Source organism: Syngnathus typhle, linkage group LG2 (assembly GCF_033458585.1).
Source record: "Syngnathus typhle isolate RoL2023-S1 ecotype Sweden linkage group LG2, RoL_Styp_1.0, whole genome shotgun sequence".
Classification (NCBI taxonomy): Eukaryota; Metazoa; Chordata; class Actinopteri; order Syngnathiformes; family Syngnathidae; genus Syngnathus; species Syngnathus typhle.
Genome location: NC_083739.1, coordinates 20,519,814 through 20,547,682, shown reverse-complemented (window position 1 = coordinate 20,547,682; position 27,869 = coordinate 20,519,814). Strand labels below are relative to the sequence as shown.

Below are 27,869 nucleotides of genomic sequence, written 5' to 3'. Positions count from 1 at the left end.
GGGGCAGCTACCTCCACAGTCCCGCTGCCCCGTCCTCGCCTAATTTTTGTTGTCCAGCCCTTTGAAACCTCAATCTCACGCAGAACTAAAGAATTGTGATCCATGTGCAACAAGTGCCGGTGCCATGGAAACCCCCATTTTCCTGGAATAATATTCCTTTTTATCCCCTTTGAAGAGCTGTCACCAGGCATCACATGACCCCAGGCCTGACCATAACAAAGCCTATTTTCTGCCTGCCTTTTGATTGATTAAAAAAGACCTTCGAGTAAAACCATGTTAAAGGACACAAAAAGTGACACACACAAGAAAGGACTCTAGCAGATGGCCCAATAAGACAGGTTCCCTGGTAATAGGGCAAAGAAATAGGAAAATATCATTATTGTCACCCAGGAGAGGTCAGGCCAAGCGTGTAACTTGACTACAATGGTGATTAAGAGAATGACGGCCAATGTTTGGGATTACATGTTGCATATTACATATGTCAAATTAACACACAACACAGTGGGATCCAATTCCTATAAACAAACTGTGTTTAAAATACTATATCATCAGTGCTAAAATTTGCTCAGCTCTGTCTTTATGGTTTGTTGAATTATACCAAAGCATGTTTTTGAGTTGGTTGGGTAAATTTACAGAAAGTGCATTTCACCTGCATTCGCATTTAGCAGCCAATACGGAACTCAGTTCGAGTCATCATCGATTCATGCACAGCTGTAATGTGTAATGTGTTGCTATGACAATAATATAAAATGAAAATGTAAAAACCAGTTCTTTGTGTTTTTAAAAATATTTTTAAAAATCTAATTTAACGAGATGTGCAACTTGTAATCCATCTAATGCAAACACACTAACAGGGACGTCTCTTGCACATCCTTTTATACTTGGCAGAGGTAACAAAATATGTCAAATTGCATTAATGAATGTTTCCTCTGTAATGCAAAATCAAAAATGGGAAAGGCTCAAATATCAAACATAGAAAGAAAATAATACTTCAGGCAACATTAAAGAAAAGGGTGATGCGGTCCCTTTGTTTCTGCATTGAGGACTATGCTGGAGACATATTTACCAAGACGATAGGAGAGGTGGGGGCGAGGTATTAGAAGCTCCCACACATGAGCAATTAGTATTCCAGATACTTATGGTTCTAAACACAAAAAGGCCTCACCAAATCCCCACGGCAGAGGTGTCAGACGGAAAATGACGAAAATCTGCTCCTTGACAGGGAGTCATTTATATTTTAGCTTCGTTCCATTATCTTAACGAATCCATCATCAGCCAATGCAATATTAACAGCAGAAAATCAACTCATTAGATCCAGGGGGATTTAATCAAGATTGCAATCATGTATGCGCTTCCTGGAGAGTTCGCTTCTCCTTTTTTTTTTTCTTTTTGGTCCTTTCCACGTAATTGCCACATCTCAGATCTTAATAAATTATTCTCGATCTGAGATTGATGCCTTTTTCCCCCCTCGCCTTTCACACCATGCACTCACTGTCTCCAACTATAATATTTACCATAAATATTATTATGTCATGGGCACACAGTTTAAAATGGCCTTTAGCTAACTCACAGAAGTAATTGGCTTCTCTATTTCTCTCTCGTTTCCTTGCTAATTGCCTGCTGATATTAGTAAGAGTTCCCTCAGAAGAAAAGCAAAGGACCCTCCTGCACAAGCTGGGATGTATTGCTAGGAGTTTTCTGACATAAAAATCTTTCTTCCAGGGTGAATAGAAGGTCGTTGTTTTGGTCTCGTTTGTTGGAAAAAAGATTGTTTACCAACGAGCACCAGATAGCAGAGGTTCTTGAAAATATGTTAACCAGGCAAGAGTGCAATGTCTTCTCACTTTTCAGCTTATGTACTATGCAAGTATGAGATACCAGATACTGTTCATTTAACATAAAACATATTTCAAAAACAAGACCTATTTTTCAATCTTAACATCCATCCATCCATTTTCTATAAATCAATACAGTAACCCAGCACCACCGGTTCCGGGGGTTCGCGTTCCCAATATTTCTTTTTGTTTGTGTAGTTTATATGAATATATTTATAATTTTATCATCTAAAAAATGAAAATGAAGGTGGTTAAATTCAGTTAGTTATGTGTATCATTGCAAGAGTTTCAAAGGTTTCTACTTTCTTTTTAACCTTTTGAGTCAGAGTGGGGGGGTGCCACTGCAAGGGTGTGTGCATCTCTTTGAAGTCAGGTGGACGGGAGGAGAAATGGAAGTTGGATGGTTCCTGTCAAACGCTAACCATTATTTTCTTTTCAACAAAGAGATTATAGATCGACCATGGCTTGTCTCCGTTTCATTTAGGCAGCAGGCACTACAGTGTCTGTCTTTTTACTGTTATAGCATAGTGTTTAGTGAATTTTCTGATGGCTGATGTGATGATTTAAGGCTGCACATCAGCTAGTGATAGTCTTTTTAGTTGGATGTGTATTTCAGTGAGGCATCAGTGTTCAATACATGCATGGCCATCATGTCCCTGAACAAAATAAGCAGTAGAAAATGAATAGAAGGACGAGTGGATGGATGGATTCATGAATGGAAATCATTTGTATTCACTGGCATGGTATTCACTGACAATGACGTTGACAAGAACAATTTAGTGAAGAATTAATTTTTCTGTGTCTTAAAAATATATTTTTTTGCACTGACATCATCAAAAAAGTTATACGTTCCCAGAGCTGCAAAAACGCTTAAAAATAAGCTGTCACTTGCACGACAGGGCAGCACTTCACCAACTGCTTGTTCCTTCATGCTTATCAGCATGTATTTGGGTTAAGAATTTGAGATATGGAGGTAATGTGTCCCTGCTGGTCACATTAAGTGAACTTTGCTGGTGATGTGCAAACAAGGTCATGATTGACACATGACTCAGAAAACAAGAGTTACTCCAATGGTATTTTACATTTTCTCAAAAAAGCTGTAGTGTGAACATTTTCTAACATTTCAAGCGTAAGATCCATTTTAAAAGTTTGTTTTGAGTCTATGAAATGTCTGCACCAATCACCATTTAGTTGGAAACAACTCTTATTTCTTATCTGGCTAGAGAACAGCAAGGTGTAGCTGAGACCACATTCGCCACCTCAACCTGCTGCCTCCAATCCTTTTGCAGTGATGGGGAAGGACAGGACAGTGTACCTGTCTACATTCATGTCTCATCTTTGTGGCAACAGGACTTCATTCGGCATTGACTTCTAATATGTTCAACATGATCTCAAAGTGCAAAAACTGCCAAGGTCCTTTAATCTGTCCATGGAACAAAGCCTTCCGTACAAGGTCTAACCTGACCTTGTCACTGCGAGTCTAATTTGCTGTCTGTTAGGCAATATAAAGCTTATGCCAGGCCTTCTACGCCAGCCCCTCCCAGTCAGTCTTCTTCCCTCCCTAGACCTGCCTCGCTGTAGGAACAGAATAAGCGGTGTGTAGCTACAGCACCAAATGTTGTGTTAATCCCTCTTTCTCTGAGATGGCCACAGTAAATCCCAGACCTCTGTAAACCAATCTCGGAGTTTTTTATCTTGATTTATTAGATTACGAGCCCTGGGTCTCTGAGCCTATGCATCACACACTAATCCTAATCGGAATAGACAAGTATTAGCCCAGTTCAAGGGGAGCTAAACAGCAGGAGTGGCCAACTTTCAGTAAGAGGAGAACTACAAGCTTATTGGCTTGATAGGCTTTTATTTATCCATTTCCCTTTTTCCCCTCCACTTCCATTAGTAGAATGTGTGTAATTAAAAACAAATCCTGACACATGAACCCTCAAAAGGCCGAAACCGACTGAACCTTAGCCGGTTTGGCTTTCTTTTCCTCTCACAATGAAGTTACTGAGCCAAGCCCAATCATTTGTATTTTTCTCAGATTTCTAACAATGAGCAAGGCAAACATGAAGGTCCCATTGAAAACAACTGCAAGAATTAATTTTACATCTCAGTGAATTCAAGGCAGTGTTGTCAAATTATGAGCAACACGGCTTTGTAACTAATTTCCCTTGGTCCAGAGACTGGTAGAAAAAAGAGAAGTAATCATTTTTATTTCTGTTAATTAGAAAGGTGTCTCTACGCTGTTTGCATCTGGGGCAGAATCTCACAAGCACTCATGTAACCATGACTGACCTTAAATTCAACTGTGGAGATGGTCTCAAGCATATTGCAAACGGCTGGTCTCACATTACTTTGAACCAATCCAACCAATGCGGAGGGCAAGTGGGTAACTTGGGCTGAATGGAAGCCATGTGAAAGGAGGCAAAGGGCTGGGGTGCATTAAGAACCGGCTGCTTGAACACTAATGCTGGTCACAGCTGTTAGTCTGCCAAAAACTGCAGCAGCGGGGGTATCCTGAAATACTATTGAAAACCACTAAACCTCCTCCCGGCTGCTGTAAAGCTATACAGCTGCTTGGCGCCAGCACAATCACTGATCAATCCCGGAGTCCAGTCAGTCGACAACGTGCTTCTTTTCAACCTTGGGAGGTCACACTTTTGTGACCTCAAGAGGAATCGGAAGGCTGGCGTATACGTACGTATATTATACCTTTCACAATTAAGCAACCTGCATTGGAGTCTACTGACTGTGCAATTGTGTATGACTGGTCATGTACGGTATCTCTGCCCCTGCATGATGTACATTCATGTGGCATCACTACAGCGGTGAGGTCGCCTCTACCCACAGCCCTGAGGGGTGACAGGGGGAGCTAAGGGAGATGTGACAGGCATGTCTGCTCCCTGTATGTGTTTGTTTGCCCCTGAAAATGAGACGCTGGTTTCACTCCAGCCCCCTGGGCATGTTTAGTTGTGCCTCCATTGCATCGGCTTCATCTGATACAAAGTGCAAGTCCACCGCATGATAATTTGCCTCTGCTGGTTGGGTGAAAGTGGATACATGCAGCACTGTATATTACCGTACACCGTTCAATTAGATCGGTTTTGTTTTAAATCAAAGCGATGCTGGGGTCATACTTCAGTATTTGTGCTGTTACTCTACAAATTATTGTATGGTGGGACATCAATCACTTAAGCAGGCTGTGTAGCTGCAGTTTGATTTTATTTAATCATTGTAATTTCACCTGTATGCTGTTTTTTCAATACAAAATAAATCAAAATAATTTAAAATAATGATTTTAACTTGAACAAACATAGAAGGATGATACAATAAACCCCATTGGTTCTCCTGATGGGCAAATCAGACACGTCACTATATGATCATAATATTGAATGTTAAGTAAAAAAAAAAAAAAGAATTCGAACCTCATACTCACCATGGTATTAGCGTGCCAACGAAAAGTGAAGAATAGATTGCCTTTGCTCTTGTATGTCCTTACAACTAAGTGTCACCAAGTGTACTTTACAAGGAATATTCATTTCCTTAGGAAGGCCACGTCAGCCTTGTGACTCAATCCATATCCATTTTGTCCTGTCTGTCCTCGCTTTTCTGTAAGTGCCAGATATTTCACCTGCCTATCAGTTTCCCCCTTAACATGCTGGTATATGCAGGAAAGGCGCCCATATAGTGTCACTGATTGTCCTCTGCAAAGCCCTCCTTGAAACTACTATCTTGCAGCCTCAACTCCCCTCTTCTTCCATTGCTCACATTACAGTGTGTAGAGGTCACAGCGAGAAATGGGTTCAATTGGGAAGATAAACTGTAGTCCAGTTTTACATATTATTGAGGTTGGGATGAAGAAAATGGCTAGTATAATTTGTAAGATAAATAATGTGAATCATTATATAGGCTTCACTAACATATATGTTTACAAGAGTCAACTTCAATTTTTCTACAGTTCTTGGAAGATACCCTAAAAGACACATTGTGTTTTTATGTTTGCCTATTTAGCGAACTGCTAGACCCGTTTTAGGGCAAAATAAGAAGAATCAAAGGAAATCTGTTGGAATAGTATTTAGACCTAACAAAATCCTTGCAGAAATGTGCCAAGCAGCTGTTTCAACGCGACAAAATCGGGAGGGGGTTAAAAGGAGTCAATGGGGGTTAAAGAGACAGAAGGTCTAGCACTTACAGAAAGAGTAGCCAGGGACTTCAGTTTAGGACTTGTGGAAACCACATCAATCAAAGTGTGGAGCACTGCCAAGAAAGAAGAAGAAGAATGAGAGGAGCTATGGAAGAATCAAGTAAATTACTAGATTTGAGGAAAATAATTATATACTGTAAGTCAAAGCTATTTTGGTAGTGGTACCTTTTTTCTCTATTCCATTACGCTGGGCAAACATTACTTTCCAACTTCCTGGGTCAGTCCAATTCTTAACCAAAATTGGGTTGTTTTTAAGCCAGCAGTTAGAGTGTAGAGTGTAATTAGGTTTGACGACAAATCGTTTGCATTGAAAATAATAATAATAATTTTCTGTACATGCATGTTTTAAGATTTGAACATAACACTGCTGAGTGATTTCCGCTTAGAATGCAAGTACACTTAATGTTGATTTGCACGTGATACTTTTTCCACAAATTACCGTTGTCCCTTTTGAAAAGTATCTCAAAAAGTAACAGGTCTAAGTAAAATGGCACCCTTGGACAAATTATTTTCTGCTGGTTGAAACAAGGTAAGTTGACATGATATGCCTATGTCTCCCACCTATGATGATGGTTTGAACTCCTAATAATAAATCGTTTTATTTCCAAAAGCTGGACCAGTCAATTGTGGCAGTCCAAAGGTCATTTTGAGAAAATAGCTTCTCTACATACTGGTGTGTAAAACATAACAGGGAAATGAATGCATAGGATGTTTTAAGATGTATGAAGTCTCTTCAAAGTTAAGTTAAGGATAGCTCTCACACTGGAAAACTTTGTCCCCTTTCGAGCAAATTTATGGCCGAACTGATTTCCTTTTGAATGAAAGAGTGTCATTTATGATAAAGCCACTAAATTCCTTATCTCGCTGCCCCCAAAAGTATTTCAAGTGTCAAAGTGTCACTTTTCCTAATCTGTGTCACTTATGACGCCATACAGTTCCATCGGAGTGTCGCACTAACAGAGGCATGCACACACCCACGGGCTGTCAGTTTTCGTGCCCTTTCCAAGGACAAAATGCAGTCCAAAAGACACAAGGCATGTTGTGGAACAGGTAGAGTTTTTTTTGTCTGTGTGGAAAGTGAATCAATTAAGAGAGAGCCCTTAAAACTCACTTCTTAAACGAACGTTCCTTTCATGAACTATATCGTCCTGAACGACGGCTCTGTTGGAAGACTACCACACGAGTAGCATGCAAAAGAATAGCCTTCTCTAACTATGTCAGGAATATTCCAGTCAGTACTTTAAGAGTGAGTACATGTGGTTCACTTTGGTTAATAATAATCTCTTTTACCAGAGATATTGCTCGTAAGCCCAATTCAAAGTCTGCAAACTTTATCTTTACTATTGTAAGTGATTGTTGTAAAGTGAATTCTCTTGCCAAGAAGTCATTCTAGGTTATGCTGTCCTGTGGCCGTAAATATAGTTTTGTTCTCTTACTTCCCTTCAGGGACTCATGACCTAAAAAGGTACTGTCTGATTTCTGGGGTTATTTTCAGTTTGTGTGATAATGCTCACTCTTGTCCCTCTTTAGAGATTCTGACAAGAGGCAAACCAGAAGAAGGTTATTTTTGGGAGATAAAGGATCTCAATGGAGGTAAAATACAAACTCTTGCTCCAACCACTTAGTGCACAAACACTTAAACCCAAAATGATTCATATCCTACACATACTGTACATGTTTTTTTTACACTTTACATTTTTAGATGGTTCACTTACATCTTGTCTAAGAAAGTGACACCACATTTTATAGCATTTACAGTGTTTTAACATTCTGAAAAATCCTGAATATTTGGAATTTTTCTTTATGGTACTTCGTAACAAAAGGAATATGGCCACAGCTGAGCAAAATTATGAGCAAAGTCACATTAAATTATATGTATAAGTAATTCCTAATGTTTTAATTGTTAACAAATACCTTGATTTTCTTTTTGGTTACAGAACAAGTTAAATGGGGGGGGGGGGGGGATGACATTAGTTAGGCCTTTACTGACTTCAGGAGGGACATATATATTAGTATTTTAAAATAGCGAGTTCACAATAAATACATTTTACCCCCTCAGTATACTATATTTTGTAAGTTTCAGTTTTGTTTTTTGGGGCGTTTGCATTGCCACTGTTCTTGTTTGTTGCTATATTTTGGTCCTTTTTGCACACTAATCTGTTTTTGATAGGGTGAGATGTGACTTCCTATCCTTAGCCCCATTGTTTTCCAGAATTTTAGAGGAATGAGGTTAAAACAAACAGTTCCAATGTAGAAGGTCAAACAACACTGTTATGAAACCAAGAAAAGAAGACTAAAGGTAACAGCATTAGACCATCAGGGTATTCCTGTTCCTGAGCAAGGCAAGGCTCAGTAAACACCCTCTCTGTGGTCGAGAGTGAAAAGGGAGAAAAAAAAGTCTTCATATTGGCACTGTGGACCACTTCCTGTGAGCCTTTGTCTAAATCACAGCCTCTTGTGTTTATTAGATTCCAAATTTGTATGCTCAAGGACTCCTTAATTATTTACAAAAGATACAAGTATTTCATGATTTCAAAAGTACGTATAAGAGTATTTCATGAGCCAACAGAGCGAAATCTTTAAACACTGATCCAAGCAAGCAGCTTTCTTAATGCTTGACCCTTGACCTCTCTTTGGTAATAAGACCTCCGTATCTATCCCCACACACGTAGTAGCAGCACGGAACAATCAGAATCGGAATCCTGGAGTGCTGAGGGAAACTAAAAGAAAGGCTATGTTGGAAAAAGCTTCTATTAGAGCCAAAGTCATGAACCCATTAAAAGACTACTTTATCAGAATATTGAATTAATCTCTCTCAAATATATTGAATCTAATATGCACATGTAGTGTGTCACAAAGGACTGATCTATAAATGTCTCTCTTCCATTTCCAGTTCTTCTAAGGGAGCAGGAAGTAATAAGCATTTAGCACTTTAGCACTTCCAGTGGGCCATGTTGTCCCCCCCGGTTAACATCACGAGCATTTTGCATGTTTTTCCCATCATATTTTTCTCCACACCTTCAGCGTCTCAGCTGTTCCTCCCTTTAGTCACACTCATTTCACACATTTCATAAAATTTACCACAAAGACCCGAAAGAGGAAACTGTGAGCCGAGAGCTGCTAGCCAAAATAAAGCGCTCTCCGAGTATATAAATGTAATCTCTGTTATCCAGCTGCCCTCCTTAAATCACTCCCAACCCCTTCAACAAGTGGTCACAAGCCGGGGCAGAGCAGACTCCTCCAATTGCACGACAACCACAAAAGAGGATTCCAAAACTGATTGCTCAAGTTAAAAAACTGTATCTTTGAACATAATTACAGTATGTCCTCGTATCCTCCTTCCCGTTGGTGAAGTAATTGTGCAGATATTCCCAAGAATAAAAATAATTAACTATATCCCAAGATGGGAAGTGGGAGTTTTTGTCAGGGTTCTTTCATGTCAGTGTGTCAGGACATCAGTCTTTGGAGAGGGAAAATGACAGTGCACAGTAGGCACACTATTGCACTAGGAATTGCCTCTAATTCATATTGCTGTACGTGGGTACACTTGTGTAGGGAAGTTAAACAAACAACAAAAAATAAAACAGGTTACAGACCGTAAAGAACAGTATGTTTATTTCAGTTTTTTTGTCAAGTGAGACTAAAATCCCACAAGATGGTCTGCCAAAGTGATTATGTGTTTAACTGGGTTGGCACCAGACCGCACAGCAAAGTCTCAAATACGTCATCTCTGAAGGCCTCAAGATACATTTGCAGACACGACACTCATGCAAGCACAAGTTGACTGTTTACTGAACATGTGCTCCTATGAGCGTACCGGATTTTTAACCAGCTGCTGAACTGTTGCTCTTTTCCTGAGTTTGGCGGGACAATAGCTCTTTCGAAAAAGGCTGACTATATGAAATTTTGATGTAACAAATTGTTTGAAAAAACAGTGCTCAGACAAAGCACGACTCAAAAGACCCCTTATGATAATTACAATAAATGGATCTAGATTTCCCTCGCTCGGAAACGGGTCACCACAGCCCCCTTCTGGAGCCAGGCCTAGAGGTGGGACTTCAATGCTCAAGTGGGCAATAAGAGTGGGACCTGGAAGCTGTGATTGGGAGGAACAGCCACCCAATCTGAACCAAAGAGGTGTTCTGTGCTTGTCACGGATTGTCCATAACAAACACCATATTAAAAAATAAAGGTGTTCACATACATGTAAGTTTTGGATACTCGGATGAAGAGAGGGGCAACTTGCTGGACGAAGTGGCTAGGGGGAGGGAAGTCTGGGCTTCTTTGCTTAAATTGTTGCCCCAGCAACCCACATTGAATAAGCGTAGAAAAATGAATGAATGAATGAACGAATGAACGAACAAAGCAACGAACGTTTAAAGAAAACAACTGATGTAGATAGAACGAACGGACCAACCAACGAATGTTTAAAGAAAAACAACTGATGTAAATAGAGTGACTATACGTAAATCTCCCATGGTTGAAATATTATTAAAGCATTTGCATATTGTTCTAAATACATTATATTATATGTATATCTATATAGATTATATAGATTATATATTATTATATATTTATTTGAAGACGATTGCTGAAAACACAGTGCTGAATTGTGTACATACGTCATAGCATAAACTGGCTTTTACCTTTTTAGCCAAACTGATGAGTTGCTCCTCCCCCACCATAAACGGTAAGAACTTGAGCTGCCCAGTGACATAATTGGGAGATCCACTGGCAGCCACATGATATCACCATCAATGAGTGTGAATCAGCTTGTGTGTTTATTTTCTGATTGTGGTCCACGGTAACGACTTAACTATCTCACTTTTAAATGTGCCCATATTATATTCACTGTTCTCTCCCATAGTGGTATTTGATTCACAGTAAACAGTTGGTTTTCGGCACATTTAGACGACACTATAGCACTTGAGGGTGGAGACAATGGCTTGACTTTTAATGATTTTAAAGCCTCATTTTATATACTTGGCATTTTTTTTTATCTGTCCAATTTGGAAAGGTTTTTAACAACAGCATTCTCTGTAGTGTGTCAATGTGGTCTTTAATGTTGTTAATTCTTATTACAAATTAAAAATGTCTAATGTCCTTGTACACATTTTATAAAGTGTTTTTGATAGACCTCTCAATGGCCACAATATTAGGAACAATAACACGATTTATAAACCCACTGTAGGAGTTTTGTAATAATGTGTTCTGCAATACACAAAACTACAATCACAATAATAAACATAAGAAAGTAAATGAAAACCTCTAAGAGAGTGTCATTCATAACAGTGTTAGCAAATGCAGATATTTCTACACACATTAGCTATATTGGATCCCTACTTTGGTTGTACAGGTGTATCAAATGTTGTGGCCAATGTGTGTATGCGCAGTGAGTTATCATTCAAGCAGTGAAGAGTATACAGGTTCAACTCACCCAAACAATACAAGCCCAGGGATGGTCTTGAAAATCCTAACAACCGGTTTGCAGGGTTTTTTTTTTTTTTTGGGGGGGGGGGAGCTGTGTGCTGACTGCATTGTCTCCAGCCTCCACTCTGGTAATCTATTGTGTGTACCATGCTCTTGGTCACCTTGACTTTGGTTGCCATAGTTCTCAACACAAACATATCCCCACCCAGAAATACACCAAATAAGGCATGGGGGAAAATCTCATAAGCAGACGAGACAGGGGGAGAGGCAGAGATATTCTCAAATTTATTGTAAACAGGTCCAAGAGATTCCAGTGTGTACATATACTTGCAAGAGGTTACTGGTGACAAACACGCACACAGTCTGGCTAATTAGTATACAACATTAATTGTCCTACGCGCAGCTATTGTTGACTCAAAGAAAATGATAATTGCATGGGCATCAACACAAAATGAATTGAAGCTCTTTGGAATAGAGAGGTCTTTCAGGACAAGTCTGTTTGTACTAAAAATGACCTTTAAGGACCTTCCTCTAACACGGAGGAATCAGGCTACAAGAAGGCGGCCGTCCTGTCTAGCTGTCGACCCCGGCAGATGTGAGTTGTGAAGAGTTCAAAAGGATTCTGCGAGGGGGCACTTCCATTTACATAATCCTCTAGATATATTCCCCAGCAAACTAATCAAATTATTCACAAGTCCAGCGCCTAACTATGTCCACTCCGCGATACGCAGTCTTTCCACTTTTCATTACCGAGCTCTGTGCCTAACCGTATCGAGCCAACCAAAGTCACTTTTCCCTTTAGATTGGCCACCAGACACAGCAAACAAACAATGTCTGTGTCATCCTCCTCCTTGTCCACTTTGTCCAGCAGTATATACTCCTGGGATTTGACTTACTTTTGAAGAGCAGTGCAGACTAAGAGAAGGAGCATTTTATCACTTAGCATACACAATCTTTAAACAATAGGACGATATGTCCAAATAACGCTTTCAAGGGAGGTTGGCTGTTGTAGTAATTACCAGAGCAGAGTTAAAGCTATTCAGGGTAACTTTGAAAGACAAGTGCAGATGACACAAGGGATTTTGATAATCGTGGGGTTGGGTTCCTTGAGGGCCTAATCCGAAAAGAAGCTAAACAGAACTGCTGATTCAAATACAAGTATGACTTATTCAATAAGACAATGTCCAATGCGAGACCATTTCCGTATGCTCCTTTGCTCACATAGTTTCAAGGTTGCAACATGTCTATTCCATCTACAAACCTGTAGATGTAATACACAACAGTTATTGTCGACACCCATCAAGTTAAAAAAAGGCATGTTATCTACATAGAAAACCTCATTGTCTGGATAATACAGATCAACACATAATTTGAAATAGAGCTGAGCGTGCTCCTTTATTTGCCTTCCTTTTGGCGTGGCTTTGTCTGAAACATCACACTGTTAATCAGGCTGCTGTCGCTTTGTGTGTTCCATCCACTGCCAGGGGGTAAAGGTTTAATGGATCAGCCAAAGTTTACATCCTGTATGCGGTCAATTTCAAAGACTTCTTTCCCCACACTGAAATAAACTATTTTATGTCTCCAAATATGCAGATCATTTTGCTTAATGAAAGATGCTTGACGTCTCAGATCCAATTAATATGCAAATGCAAGCCAGGATTTATTTGTGACATTCTATATGGGTGAGAAAACAAAAACGCTTCTTAACAGTAACTCTAATTGCTGCGACTAATTGTCATATATCATCATTCACTCTGAATCTCATAAACACCTATAATTCTAAAAATAAAAACACTATAGGCAAAGGAATGCATGATTTTTTTTTGCTTACTTCTGTTTGTTTTATTCCTGTCAAGGTTAGCCATCTGTGCTTAACAAGCTGATGTACATTCAAAAGCTGTCTGTTCCGAAAAGAAATTTGTTCCATCACATAATTTGCTTGCAACATAATATATCGCTTACACGTACAGTTGCTGCTTCCTCTCGATTAGTGTCTTTTTAAACAATGCAGTTAAAAAGACGTGCGCAGTTGTAACACCCACTTTGAGTGTCACATACATTTTATGGCTTTCCATTGTCATCACGATATTACAACACCTCCAAAAGCCAGACTAATGCAATTCGTCTTTGACATGACAAACATTCCATCGGTGATATATTTATCACTGTAAAATGAAATCAATAATGTAACTCAACTATTAAAATCATTTAATGGATGAAGCAATATAGTCTTGCATCGTCCTCAAGTTTAATGCTAAACGTTCCATTCATCGGAGCACTTATATTTTAAGAACCGTGAACCCTGATTGACACCTCAATGTTTAGAATCTGTAGTTCATTATTTTCCTAATTGTAAATATTGTACACTGAACTCTCACACGCGTCAAATCATAACCAAAGACAATTACTTCAAAAATGCTATATTTCAAGGTTGAGTGATGTAAACGTCATTGAATGAACTAAATAATTACGAAATTCCAGGCATCAGATCGTAAGCTGCTAGAGCTAAGAAGAAAAATGCATTTGTGCTATGTTTTCCACGTTGACATTCTGCAGACCGTTGAGTGAAATGATGATTTAGTGTCACCCCAAATGAGAAAATCTTGCAGGGCTGTAAACATAACAATCAGCCACTTTGGATTAGAGAGCCATATGTCCAATCTAACAACAGAAAAAAAAGAAGAAGAGATGCTGAGTAGAAGTGTGGTGGAAGAAATAAAAATGAACTACTGACAACACCTCTAATGCTTTTAATCTTCCTATGATATCTTTATAGCTTTCAACCTTGCTTTGGAAGACTCACGAGCCTCCCTGCTTGAATTTCAAATGATGGTCATCGATAGAATGTACAGCACATTGTAGTTTGGAGCCAATATGTAAGGTCATTTTTGGAACATACCATAAATGGCCCATATCAATGCAGACAAGCAATCTGTAGTAATGATAAATCGACAAGTGTTGTGGTAATAACAATATTTGAATCAGTTATTTGAATTGCATAATGTATAGCCATGTTCCAAAAATTAACGTACCTGGCAAAGAAAATATTAGGGACATTTCTGTTTCAGTTCAGAAGAAAACCGAGAACCAAGATGTGGCTTTCTGATGTTGCATCCGAATTGGGAAAGTCAAAATTAGACACCTCTGTACTAACTAAATAACTGCCCCGCACTATAGGGCAGACATATTTATACATAAAGCTTAACAAGACTCTGCACAGTCTTGAGAAAACATATTGCTTATGACAGAATCTGTCAGTGTTTGCTTGTGTACTTCATGTCTGTTTGCATGCTGTCCAAGCCTCAGATTGCTGTTTGAGGATGTAATTGCTCTGCTCTGCTCCCGCTGCGAGTGGCCTAGGATGGATCTACGCAGGCTGTTCAGCAGTCAATGGCCAGAGTAGATTGTAAATAGATCTCCCATGTATTGCAGCTTTAGCGGTTTTGCGAGTCTCCAAACAAGGTTGTACCGATAACGCCATTCTCTCCCTGACAAAATCAGCCACTTTGCTGCAAGGGTGTGATTTGAAAAATGCCAGTCAAAGTGATTGGCAGCATTAATCCCCCAGCGGAGAAAATAGGAGGAAACAAAACATGCCCTCTCTGAAAGCACATCCCTGCGCTAAATAGTTGATCTATGGAAAACCTGAGAACAGGCTACCGTGTGAGGTTGTACATATACGTATAATTCAAACAATCTAAACTATATGGACAAAAATATTGAGAGACCTGCTCATATATATAATATAAGAGATAGAGACATTATGCAGCCATATGGTTCGCTTCCCATATAAAAAATAATGTCTTTGGCACCTTGTATGAAAGTGTTACCATTACCTTCCATTTGCTTTCAAAGTTCATCCTTGATTCATGCACTGCCAGCTTGATTACGACCTGAGACAGTTGCATGGCTCTGACATACAAAGCACGCAATGACTTTTAAATTAAACATTAAGATTTGCTGGCCAGCAGGAAAGCAAGTCATCAAGCATTAAGCACATGTATTCATTTTCAAAGAACTGTTGGTAATGGGAACATCTTGGAGTCTGTGACAATATCGTGCCTCAGGGTAACAGGTTTCTACTATTTAGCATAACCCAAAAAATATTTTCTCTCAACTACACTGTATGGTATCACCCTTTGACATGGCATCAAGACAAAAACAAAATACAGTAGGACGATCTATTTAATTACACACAGACAAATGTAAAAGTTGCATTTGCAAGTCAAAATATTTTTAGTGTCTTTAAGTTAAGGGCACTTGCCTTTTTTCCACACTATGGGCTCAAGCAGCTGGCCGCCGCAAACACTTACTGCAGAATGAGCCCACTGGCTACCAAAGGCCCCACTCGCCATTGGCCCTGCAGCTGTAAATGGGTAGAATACAGTAGAACCCCGGAACTTGACCACCTCGGTACTCGACATACTCAGAGTTCAATGTCTGGGCACCTTGCCTCAGATCTCAAACAAAGCTTCGGAATTCGACCCGACCCGCGCGACTTTTGCAAACAAAATATGTACTGTAGAGCTCGTACTTTGGTCACATGCCGTTTATTGGTGTTAATTGGCGTTGTTGTTTAACAGGTTTTAAACCATTGTGACGCCCGACTGTGCTCATGTGCGGTGGTGTCCGGAAAGTTGCAAGATCACGGGGATTCACACTAAGGAGTTGAGTTCCCGCGATAACAACCGTGTACAAAGAGATCTAGTGTATTTGTCAACAAAAGTCATCCTTTTGTTCACATTGATTCAATTACACGGTTAATGTATATTTCAATTTCTAACTTTCTCTCCTTTTTGAAACTTCTCATTTTGAGCAGTCGCAGATTACATCTGACTCATATCTCAACTCCCGCCAGAACCACATCAGGCCTTGGACAACATTTGCTGTATAGTAGTAGTTCTGAGGGCTATAAAGTTACTTTAATGAGTGAGGGGCAGGCTGATTCCCTACAATGAGCTAATGTGGTTTTATCAGTCATAAGGAGCATCTCGAATGCTCACTGTTTAAGATTAACGATGAAACAATTCATTACCACACCACAGTTCTATTCTACAGAAAAAGAGGAATTCAAGTATCGTTATATATAACACAATATAATATAATATAATATAATATAATATAATATAATATAATATAATATAATATAATATAATATAATATAATATAATATAATATAATATAATATAATATAATATAATATAATATAATATAATATAATATAATGAAGCAAAAAGACTGCTTCTAAAAGTGGCACTTGGCATAAAATATTATTTATGAAGGAAAGGGAGTAAACACATCATGTTGTCACAACTGCAACTGCAACTGTTGTCAAGATTTCATTCCTAATTTCTCATGCGTTGAGGCAGAAGTTTTCTTCCAGTTATCATGGGTACACGGCTAGAACAAAAGCAAAGGCTCTGCCATTTTTTCCCCTCCAAATGATGTGAAAATGGCCCATTATTGTGAAGAACAAAGAGGGTTGGCCTCATGTAAGAGCCAAGGCTCACTGATGCCCCGGTGACTCGGCTAGCTATTCTCCCAAGGCCTACTCCTTGATTAAATGCATAATCCAGCACTCCCCATCCCCAATGATTTAGTGTGCCTTTAAATCAGCTTGCGCACACATAAAAACCTCAAATAAAAATCACCAAGAAAAACCATTGCACTCTAACTGTTCTATTAAAATGATACCCAGCCTAGCCTTTCTTCTCTGCAATACCGTTTATTCCACATGAATGCATGTCTTCATTTTTTTTCACAGGTATGCATATAAAATATTTAAAGTTTAAAATGTCACAGCTGAAACATCAAATGCAGGAGTCTCTCATTAATCAGCAAGGATGGCGCTTCTCTTTTAAGGTTATAACCCTTTGAAAGAGCAAAAATTACATTTTTGACCTTGAAGATGAGACAAACTCATAAACGTAAAATAATTTGCAGTTTAAAGGGGAAAGAGATATCAGCTGCCTCAGCCAGCAGCGCCGTGCCTTGTCACAGGAAGACCAAACAAGTCGCAATTTCACATTTATATCCGAGCTGTTACGATTAATTTGAAATCACACCAAAGGAGGGGGAAAAAAAAGAAAAAAAACTCAGAGAAAACATCAAAAGGGGCAACTGTCAAACTTTTAAATCCACAGGGTCCTTTCTATCTGCAGCGTGTAAAACTCCAAAGACTTTTTTTTTGCAGTTTTATTAAATGGTGCATGACATTTTCATTACTCAAGGAAATTAAATTGACTAATTTTCTTACAAGCCCTGCACGTCTGCTATTTTAGGGAGGTGAACAGAAGAGAGCAATTGTTCCACACCTACACAAAAGGAAGGTGTGTTCTCATAGTTCAAAGCCTTCGAAGAATTTTTAAAATAATGAGGGCGTTCAGGTTGCAGCCTTTTTTTCAAGAAATGACATTGTGATCCCTTGCCTTGCCTGTTTCTTTTCAATTGGAGTAGAGCGACATAATACCACACTCAGTAACCTAATAGTGACAAACATCTTGTTTGTTACGTTTCAGGAAAATTATACGAATGCTCATCAGATCCTATGATTCAAGAGAAGCTTTAATAAAACCCCTGTTCATGACCATGTCTCTTTATATCTTATTGTCATAGTGAAATGCCCAAAGCTATTTTACTTATCAACAAGCAGAAAACAGGGCTTTCTTGACTATTGCTTGCTGCATTAATTTGTCCTACTACATCCATCCATTTTCTGAAAAGCTTTTCCTCTTAGTTCTGTATTCTGTGGCTCATATGGCAATATACAATCTGGTATTTTATTTTAGAGTTTGTATGAGGTGAAGCCCCAGAAAGAAATTACTTTACACGTGTATTGTGGTAAAAGGTTTGTCAAACCTTGTTCTGAAGACCCATAAATCAGAATTTTGAGTTTCTTCACAATTTCCTTTCATCAGTAGACCTTAAATGTAATAAGTTAAATCTTTTAGCAGGTATAAATCACGGTCACAAAGCTGATGCTTAAAGTTGACCTCACTTTCATTTTTATTCTTTGGCTTTTGACCCAACATAGGACTGACACTGTTCTATTGCCTTCTGGCGTCTACTGTATACTAACTTACTAATGTCATTATTCTTTTTTTAATCTACGGTTTTTCACTGTCTTTGCAATTGTATCATTATCATTTGATGTTTTAGGTAAAGCGCTCTGTTACAGCTGCAGCTGGTTTGAAATGTGCTCCTGTATAAATACATTTGTATTGTATTGTACTTTCAGGCAGCAAACCCATTCAATTCTGCCAGTCAGCAACGTAAAAGGATAGGGAAATATCGATGAATAAGTAAAAACAAAAACAAAAAACTGAGATAATGTGATTGCATAAGAATGCACACCCTCATATAATTGGGGATGTTCAGAATTAACAGTTCACATTCATAGGTATGGTCACAGACACCTGCCACCATTGGTTGACTACAAACACAACCACAACCAGTTATGAGATTGTCGGGTGTTTATTTTTACTCAATCAAGAAACTTTGTTTTTTGTTTTAATTGCATTGTCCTCTCCAGGTCACATTAACAGTGGGAACATTTTTTGCTTTCGTTTTCATAAATGTTTTGGGATTGTTAAACTCTTTTATTTTGGGGGGAGTAAGAAATTGTAATTGTTTAAATGTCGATCAACTCTTTCTTTTATGATAACACGAAGACAATGTTCAATATTTATTAAGTCACAATTGTTGGGAGCTCCTGCAAAATACGCCATGCAACTTTTTTTTAGTTCAAATGTTTACGTTTTTCAACATGTACCTGTTTCAGGACGGATGCAGAAAGTTAGCTTGTAATAAAAATTCTCCAAATGAAAAGATCTGTCGGTTAAGCAATCTGTGTGTGATTTGTTATTTCTCCTGGGAGGGTTAAATATGACATTTACAGCGCTCAAAGATTATGTAAGGAAAAAAAGGAAGAAGAAAGAAAAAGAAAACACAAGGCAAAGACAGACTGATGGCAAAGACAAGGATAGAGCCCGGCAGCATGTCAACGTCGGCCGTCCTCTAGAGATGCAAAGGCTGATTACCCTCACCTCTCAGGGGTGTACACTACGTGGCTGACAACATCATTGGAAAATAGACTGCTGAGTTCCTTTGGGCCATATAACAGCTTACGTTTAATGTGTGGGGAAATCTCACTAAAAAGGAGGTGACATTAAAGCTGTACTTGTTATGTTGTTTAATATGTCACAAAGGGCACCGCTTACTCAACTTGTTGGTTCTGGAGGTGTAATGGGGAGAAATGATCAAAACAAGTATGTAGGGCAGGAGCAGAATGGTGTCACATGTTAAAAAATATTAGAATGCATATTACTTTCTGTAATTTAGAAAAAAAAAAAAGGATGTCCATATGTCTGGATGACTTGTTTTCGTAGAAACAAAGAATAATGCTATGTATTTTACAGACTCTTCCAAGAAAGATTTTTGCTTAATTCACATAATGATTCACACAACATAATTTCCAATAATGTTAAAGCAACAACACCAAATTGGACCTTTTGAAAGAGTCTCAGTGGTACTTTTAAATTGTCATCGGTGATTTGAGTTATACTGTGTTAGTCTAATCATTTGATGAATAAGCTCGAATCCTCTGCATGACCCCTGAGTTCATCAACAGTAACCATAATTGATCTGATCTCGATTTCAAAGGTTGCAGAATTGACTTAAAATGGCTTACAATGGTTAGAAAATGCTGAAGATTTCAGACCGTAAATCAGGCGAAAACTTGAATTACTGCAATGTTTTGGATGAGGAGTTTGAGAAAGGCAGAAGTGGAGCTTTTTCAAAGCTTTGAGCATGGTTAATGCTTGTGTTAAATGATGGCAAAGCAATGCATTGTCCCTAACTACAACCATATGGCATAAAATTGAAGAGGAGCCGTTCCTTGGGGGATAATGGCTGAGCGATACTAAAAAAACAACAAAAAGAGCATGTAAGGTGGTCTGGATGGATGAGTGTTAGTGGAAAAAATGATCAGACGAATAAAAGCCAAGAAGCAACACTGCTCCACGCTGGTGTTTCAACAAGTACCGATACCAGTAATGTGTTTTGAATGTTAAGGGGCGAAAATAATCCGGTACCATATTTTACAATTACCTGTATTTGGAATAAATATATATTTAGTTTTAACTCCAAAAGAGTATTTATGGAGTATGTGGAAGCAAGAGCAGGCTGATCACCCTTTGGATCACTTGTGCCATCTAACAGGCAGATGCTTGTGATTGAATATTTGTTGTAGCATACACCCAACATTCGTGGTTCAAATGGAGAGGATCCTAAATATTGTTGACGTGGGTATTTATTTGAGTTAAAAGCCCGATCAGAATAAAAATGCTTCATGCACACACCCCATTTGGAATATTCTACTAGTTTCCATATCAAAATGTGTTTTTTCCCATTTTTTTATACGCTTAAAAATTGTGGCCAATATTAGGCCTTTTTCTCGGATTTGTAGCGTTTTCGTTTACGTTCAGTTTCGCAATTCTCTATAATTTTGAAGAAAAACATTGCATGTAAACCTACTTATAGTATGGTGTTAAAAGGTAAACTCGGTCTCTTTAGGCGTTTTGTTTTGCAGGGCGTTCGTTTGTGGGTAGCTTGCACTTGGGCCCCCTGTACTATAATCACAGAAACAATCTTTTGAAAGATTGTCCATAATTATATAAGCTCCTCTCCAAAACCAGCTCCATGTTAAGATCATGATTGCGGCTAAATTGAGCAGTAATTTGTCCAATGCAAGCAGGGAACCAGTCGCATGGATTAATGGCATTTATATCAAGCCTGCTTTGCTTGCCCTCTTTACACTAAACACACACTTACATGCAAAAGTACATCACAGCATTGTAAACACGATGACAGTTCAGGTAAAAAAAAAAGTCAAGAAAAGATTAAATCATATACAGTATATTGTTTTGTCTTTAGAAGCTGCTGACAGGTCATTTGTCACATTCATCAAGGCCATGTAATGTGATGAGATTGCATTAAAATTGAACTTTAAACACAATGTTTTCATTATCATCTTTTAGACTACGCATACTGTAAAGGTGTTGTCAAAATACCAAACTTCCTTGTGAGAAGGAAGTGTATTTTTTGGGTATCCACACAATAACCGTATCTGCATAGATCTGCACAATCTTGTAAGTGATTTATGAGAGCATTTGGTCTTGGTTAACAGTACGTTTTACAAAGAGATTCCTGTGGCTTGGTCAGGTTTTGATGTTATAAATAACTTATTTAGGGAAAACTCAAAACTGTCTTCCCTTGCTTTTTTTTAATGTTCCTTGAGAACCTCTCACCATTCTACCCCAAGATATTGATGGTCGGCAATCTATCAGATGTTCCAGGCAGATGGTTGTTGTTTGTATTGATATATGTTTGGTTTTCTTTTCAAATATTTTGTTGTTCTATTTTGCTTTTTTGCAAAATTGTGGAAAGAAAAAGTTGTGAACGTTAGTTAAAAACAGCTGTCAGAAGTAATTGAACAAAAATGTGTTCCCCATTGAATTCCAGTATAACTTAAAAGATTGCTTTCACAGTTAATAAAGGTTTTATGATTCCAACAGTTTGGACTGTAACATTTTTTTCCGAGGATTGTTGGATTTCTGTGTTGTAAGGTGACAAATACAGATTGTTTTTCCAAACAACTGTGAATGTTTAATCTTGTCTGTTTATGCCTCAACCATCTCAAGGCGTGGCATTTTTTTTACACTCAAGAAACTGATGACAGACATATTGTTCCTACTTTAATCCTCAACAGTTAAAGACTTCAAACCAGTTAAACATACATGTATCATTCTCCTCATTCCAGAAATGGTTGCTGCAGAACACAAATGATCTTTCTGGATGACTATTACTATATTTTTCTATCACATGTTGGTAATCAGAGACGTACAGTATGACATCCATTCCAAGAACTGGAGACCTAATTAGATCATTCTGAGAAAGAGTTATGCAAACGGCGTTCCACCCAAATGACAGCTTCAGATCTGTTCACTTAGGGGAAAAAATGAGACCCATTGCCAAAATGGTGCCCTAGACACAAACTGAAATGATAACAAGCAATAAGTTTTGTGAGAAGTGGCTGACTTCAACTCTCCAAGAGCATCCAATAAGCATTGTCAAACACACAAATGCAGCCGGTTGTTCCTCTACTTTAAGTTGCTCTGCACACAGCAGCTTCCATCAAAGTGCTGTTGGAACCAAATTCCAGCCCGGCTGATTGTTTTAGATGTAGACACTTTTGGGACTTAAGAGGAAGAGGCTGGGGCACAATAATATTCAAACAAACATAAAATATTTCTGGAAGATGCTAAAGTCCCTGCAGAGCACCCAAAGCTGGGGGATTAAAGATTTACTAGTCCACTTATCTTCCAATAATGAGGAATGTTAAAGAAAAGTTTTGCGTTTATGTTCTGAACCCGGTCCAACTCTATTAATGAACATTTGTTTGTGTTTCAGTACCAGTGCATGCACAGAGCACTGTTTCAATATTGCATTTATTTCTGAAATTAAGTCCTTTAAGAACATCTTCCCCCTCTGCCCTACTTAGTAAGAGATTTTTCCTTTTTGTTGTTTTCCCACCCATAAAGCTGCGCAACGTATGAAAGCGGCCCAACAAAAGGCAGTACAATAGCGCTTTAGAACAAAGGCAGGAAGAAGGCTGAGGAGAAAACAGGGTGAAAATAGCATCATCTCTATACTTAATGAAACAGCATCCTTTCATTTTTTTCCCCTCTAGTAATTATAATAAAGATGGAAAAACATAATAAACGTCGCCCTTCCCCCACCCGCTAACAGTAATTATAATAGACTCAACAATAAATGGTAAAGCAGCACAGAGCTGCATCTTGGGAATTCTCAGGGGTCTGTGGATTAGCTTGAAAAGCCTGAATGATTAAAATACACTAATTAAAATTTTGCGTTCCTTGGTAACTTGTCTTCCAAGGCCCCTTGTGCTTGCAAAATGGGAATAAATGCGACAAAAGCAAACACTCTTTTGGACCTGAATAAATAAACAAGTCTAATCAACTGAGTTTTCAAAGTGTAAGTTCCATGAAAGCATCCTTGATGACCTTTTCTCCCACACTAATGGGACTGTGGCACAAATTTGAAACTTGAGACTTTGTTGAAGCAACAAAAACGCTGCATGTCCTATGGTGAACTAAGTTGTGTGAGGTTATTTTGGTCCGTTAAATGTAATCATTTCAATGAAAATTTTAGTTTTTTTGTTGTTGTACTTTTTGAGTGGGGGTTGCAGTAGCACAATTCTAAAAAGGTTTTGATTCTGTCAAATTTAGATAGGCAATAATATGACATACAAAACAAAATCATCAATTTAGCCCTCCACAAAGTTTAATATATAAGACTTAAGAGACTTGTTTCCGTGTAATGGAGAGAAAGGAGAAGAGGGGAAAAAACTGTTATGAAAATGTAAATTGATTTGTAGAGGTAATTAAAATGTTGGTGTTGTCAATTATATCCCAAGCATATTTGTTTGGTAACTTAAAGATTGATGTTGAGATGGGTGTCTCACTATATTGCAGTAAAACCATATGATTGGCATGGATGATAATAAAGAGTTTCAAATGGATTATTGTAAATATAACCCTCATGAGGAAAAGCATATCTGTAGATGAATGGATGGCTAACAGTAATTATCAAATGATAGGTCAAAATTACTAAAGCAAATGAGAAGTTGACTAACGTACGGCAATCACTTTGGAGATAAAATTCAAAATGGTCTAGTATTTCAACAAGCGGCCAATAAATCCCAGGACAGGTTTGACTTTTTACAGATGAAAGGTTTTAGAGGCTAATGACCAGGACACACATTGTGGTTACACGGTGTCAAGATTCATTATTCACAGTGATAGGCCACGCAAAAATAAGTGACAACTTCAGCCTATGCCTGTGTTTTGAAATGACTGATTGAAATAAGTTGTGTTTCATTCTTTCATTGATAAAGAAGACGTAGTTTTTAGTGAGCCCTAACCTTATTCTTCCAGGCATTCAAAGCAGACTTATACTATAAAAAAAAAAAGAAATAACCCTTACCAAAAAGGCAAAAAGAGAAAAAAAAGACGCTTGGTAATTTACCTTTAACCAATGAATAGCTGCAAATGAGGATATTTCCCGAAGACTAACCGAGGCAGGAATGGATTGGAGACAGTTGCACCGAGTGGGCCACAGAGACTGGCAAATGTGACAGTCTGGGGTCGGCGCACGGGCAACCGGCGGGTATACTCAGTGCAAGCCAGGGCAACAAGACACACGTGGCCCGATCTTCAGCTGGAGTGCAAATTAGACACACTTGATTAAAATATTGAGTCATTTCACATTTGCTGTTGAGGGAATAGAAAAACAGGAGGAGTGTGACATGCATGAGCACGTTTGTATGTGCGTGTGTAAGACAGAAAGTGATGGAGTGGAAGAAAGAGATGTGGTAAAACGACAGCTTCCTTAAATTTCCACAATGGTCACATTTCTCATTGCTATAGATTCCTTTTGACAAATATGCCCTTTCCCAAAAGGATAACTTGGAAACACTTTGTCTAGCACAGCAGCAAATTCTCGGCAATCAATCATTAGGGGCTGCATTGTTGTAGACTTCATAAGCGCTATGTTCCACAGGCTTCAAAGAACAGTCGTCTGCTTTAGATTGTTAGGAATACGTAATAAGAAGTGCAAAGAAAAGTCAGAGCACTTGTGTTATAAAATTTCTGCTTTCAATAAAACAAAAGGAAATTAACACTCAGGAGTTACCCTGGTAACCTAATTGCATCGAGACACTGCGCACAGGAGCCAAAGTAACTGAATTTTGATGAAAAGGCAGAGATAATTTACAGCATTGAGAAATTGGTTGCTGTGGCGACGCGTTAATTACATCTCAAATTAACAATGCAAGTGTAGTGAAATTAAATATAAATCATATTTTCTGCATAAATTACAGGGGTTGATTAGTGCGGGCGCCAGGAGAGAGAGGTTGAGATTTCAAGGGCCTGTCACATCCCCCTCTTGCCTCCCTCCCTTCCGCTCTTCCTCTGTCGCTCTCCTCATCTTTCTCGGTGTCACTGCCTTCCTTCACACTTTACCTTTCTTACATTGTGACTGCATTATTGTACGCTGGAGGACACAAGTACATCTATTCCCATTTTCATTTTAGGTCAAGTGCGGCAGACCAACACCTAAATGGATGGGACCTTTTGGAAAACATATATGATGTCCTATGGATTGCATTATTTCCTTTATTTCAAAGTAGACCATGAACATTTTGTAATGTCAGGAATATCTTTTTTCACAACATCAAGAGAAAACAAAAGTCAACAACTCTATAGGGTCTGTATGGTCTCAAATCCTAAACCCACTGGGCACTTTGTCCTGCAGGGATGCAAGTCCCCTCCCTTCACTTTGATGCCCTTAAATGAGCCACTAAACTCCCGCGCTCTGTCTCGCACATCATGCAGCACAGGCAGTGGATCCCATCGTTGAAATACTTTTTAAGAACAAATACACTTACTAAGGTTATTCGTTTTTCTCATTCGACAATGCGGTCATGTTAAAAGACGTATTACTTTTAAGAAAAATGAAGGAATTGAGTTTGGGATATCAAATGTAAGATCTTTATCACACCTTTTTGACACCTAGTCCCGCTTCCGTTATATTATTACAATCCCGAAAATACACACAATGTACCCACAGTAAAGCATGCGTTTGTGTTTGAGAAACATATAACATCATTGACAATATCTGTCAATTACAATTTTTGTCATGACAATTTAGATTAGAAAGATACAAAACAATGATGGGTGTCCCTCTTCAGTGCCCCATAATCGACGCTAGCTAGCTGTATTCAAATCCAAGGTTTTCTCATCTTCTTCCATATATCCACAGGCAGTGTGTGTATAAAGTGCCTCTGTGCATGTGCTATACTAATGAGTGAAACTTAACTGGGTATTTGAAATTGTCTACGAGGAACATATTGGTGCGGAGAAAGAGAAAGGAGACATTAAGCACATCAGGGATAGAAAATCATCGTCTCTTCCTAGAAATTCCTCGTGTGGCCCAACTTGCCTTTAAGCATCACAAACAAGCCTCAGGAGAGTAGTCTAAGGGGGAGGGAGGTGTGGGCTACAGGGTGCTGTGCAGGGAGACGAAGGCAAGCACAAACACTGCGGCAACAGGAACCAACTTGAGTCGACTAAATTATTCATACACCAGATGGATACGTTTCCCTGCGATTTCACTGTAAATCGGCCGCCAATTCCGCTCCCCGATGCTTTTCTCCAGTCGGCGGACGGTGCATGAAATTAAGATAGCTATCACTCCATCTAAATCGTTTCACGTCTGATTCGTATCATCTGTGAAGAGTGGAAGCCCCTTGACACCACGATCTTACGTTTGTTCTATTCTACAGGCACAATGAAGAGGGAAGATGTTCTCTTTCCGCCGTCTTCAAAGACACACAAACTGCTATGACCTTGTCAGATAGCTATTATACAAATGAGAGGCTCCTCAGAGACACATGTCATATATGTAACTGACTACACCTACTTGATGTGCGACTGGAGAAAACCCAAAGGTGATGGCATTTCAGAGGAAAAGTACAATACATGTACTGTGCTCCTTCTATGATAGTGATTTCCAACTAAGGTGCCATGGGAAATGATTACAATTATCCACCTATACCTGTGACGTATATTGGCAGGCAGAACAAAGAAATGCTCTATTAGATGGCAGAAGGTAGGATATTCCAGTATCTCCACTTGTCCACGTAATAAATCTAAGAGATCATCAAAAAAAGCATCCTTATTTCAGGATTGCATCCATACTGGGACTTTCTGTGATAGTTTTGCTTGGTGGTGTGTTGTGAGATTTTTCAAAATAAAGTAATGTGGAAGCCGTGGCCCAATCAAGGTACAGAAGATCCAATAAAAGTCTTCTAGAGCCAAAGTGTATCCCACTCACTACAACCTTGAGCATTCTCTGGCATGTCCAAAAATATACTTTCACCTGAGAAAATTGTTTGAACTTGTGGGGGTATTTCTATCAAATGAACAAGGCCACACAACTGAGCCTGAGTAGCGAACAAGTTATCCACTAACGGCATTGCCCTATTCTTCCTATTCAACCTTTCCTCTTTGGAGCTCAAACTGTCCTGCCTCTTTTCTGAGGAAATGAAACTTCCTGTGCTATACAAGAAGGTTGGGATGACCTCAGTCCCTTAGGTGCTCCTCTTCCATACTCATCCATTTGTGAAAGATGACGACTTTAAAAAGGACAAGATATCATTAAGAGAGTAAGTAGGCTTTCCAGTGGTCTTTTTGCACCACCCCCCTCTGGAGGTAATTCTGATGCATTTATACAGAACTGAAGTGCTTAAGAGTGGGAGGGGC

The 27,869-nt window shown here is 38.8% G+C and overlaps 1 protein-coding gene across 4 annotated transcripts in view; it reads right to left on the bottom strand.

Annotated features, from left to right (window-relative positions):
* The window catches only part of casz1 (castor zinc finger 1), a 162,899-nt gene that overhangs the window by 94,602 nt on the left and 40,428 nt on the right, over nucleotides 1-27,869 (bottom strand). For 2 of the 4 annotated variants that reach the window (XM_061298002.1, XM_061298012.1), the window contains one exon: nucleotides 6,025-6,089. The exons of the other annotated variants lie outside the window; for them this stretch is intronic. The gene's annotated coding sequence lies outside the window, so the exon portion shown is untranslated. The remainder of the gene's footprint in view (nucleotides 1-6,024; nucleotides 6,090-27,869) is intronic. 4 annotated transcript variants of the gene reach the window in all.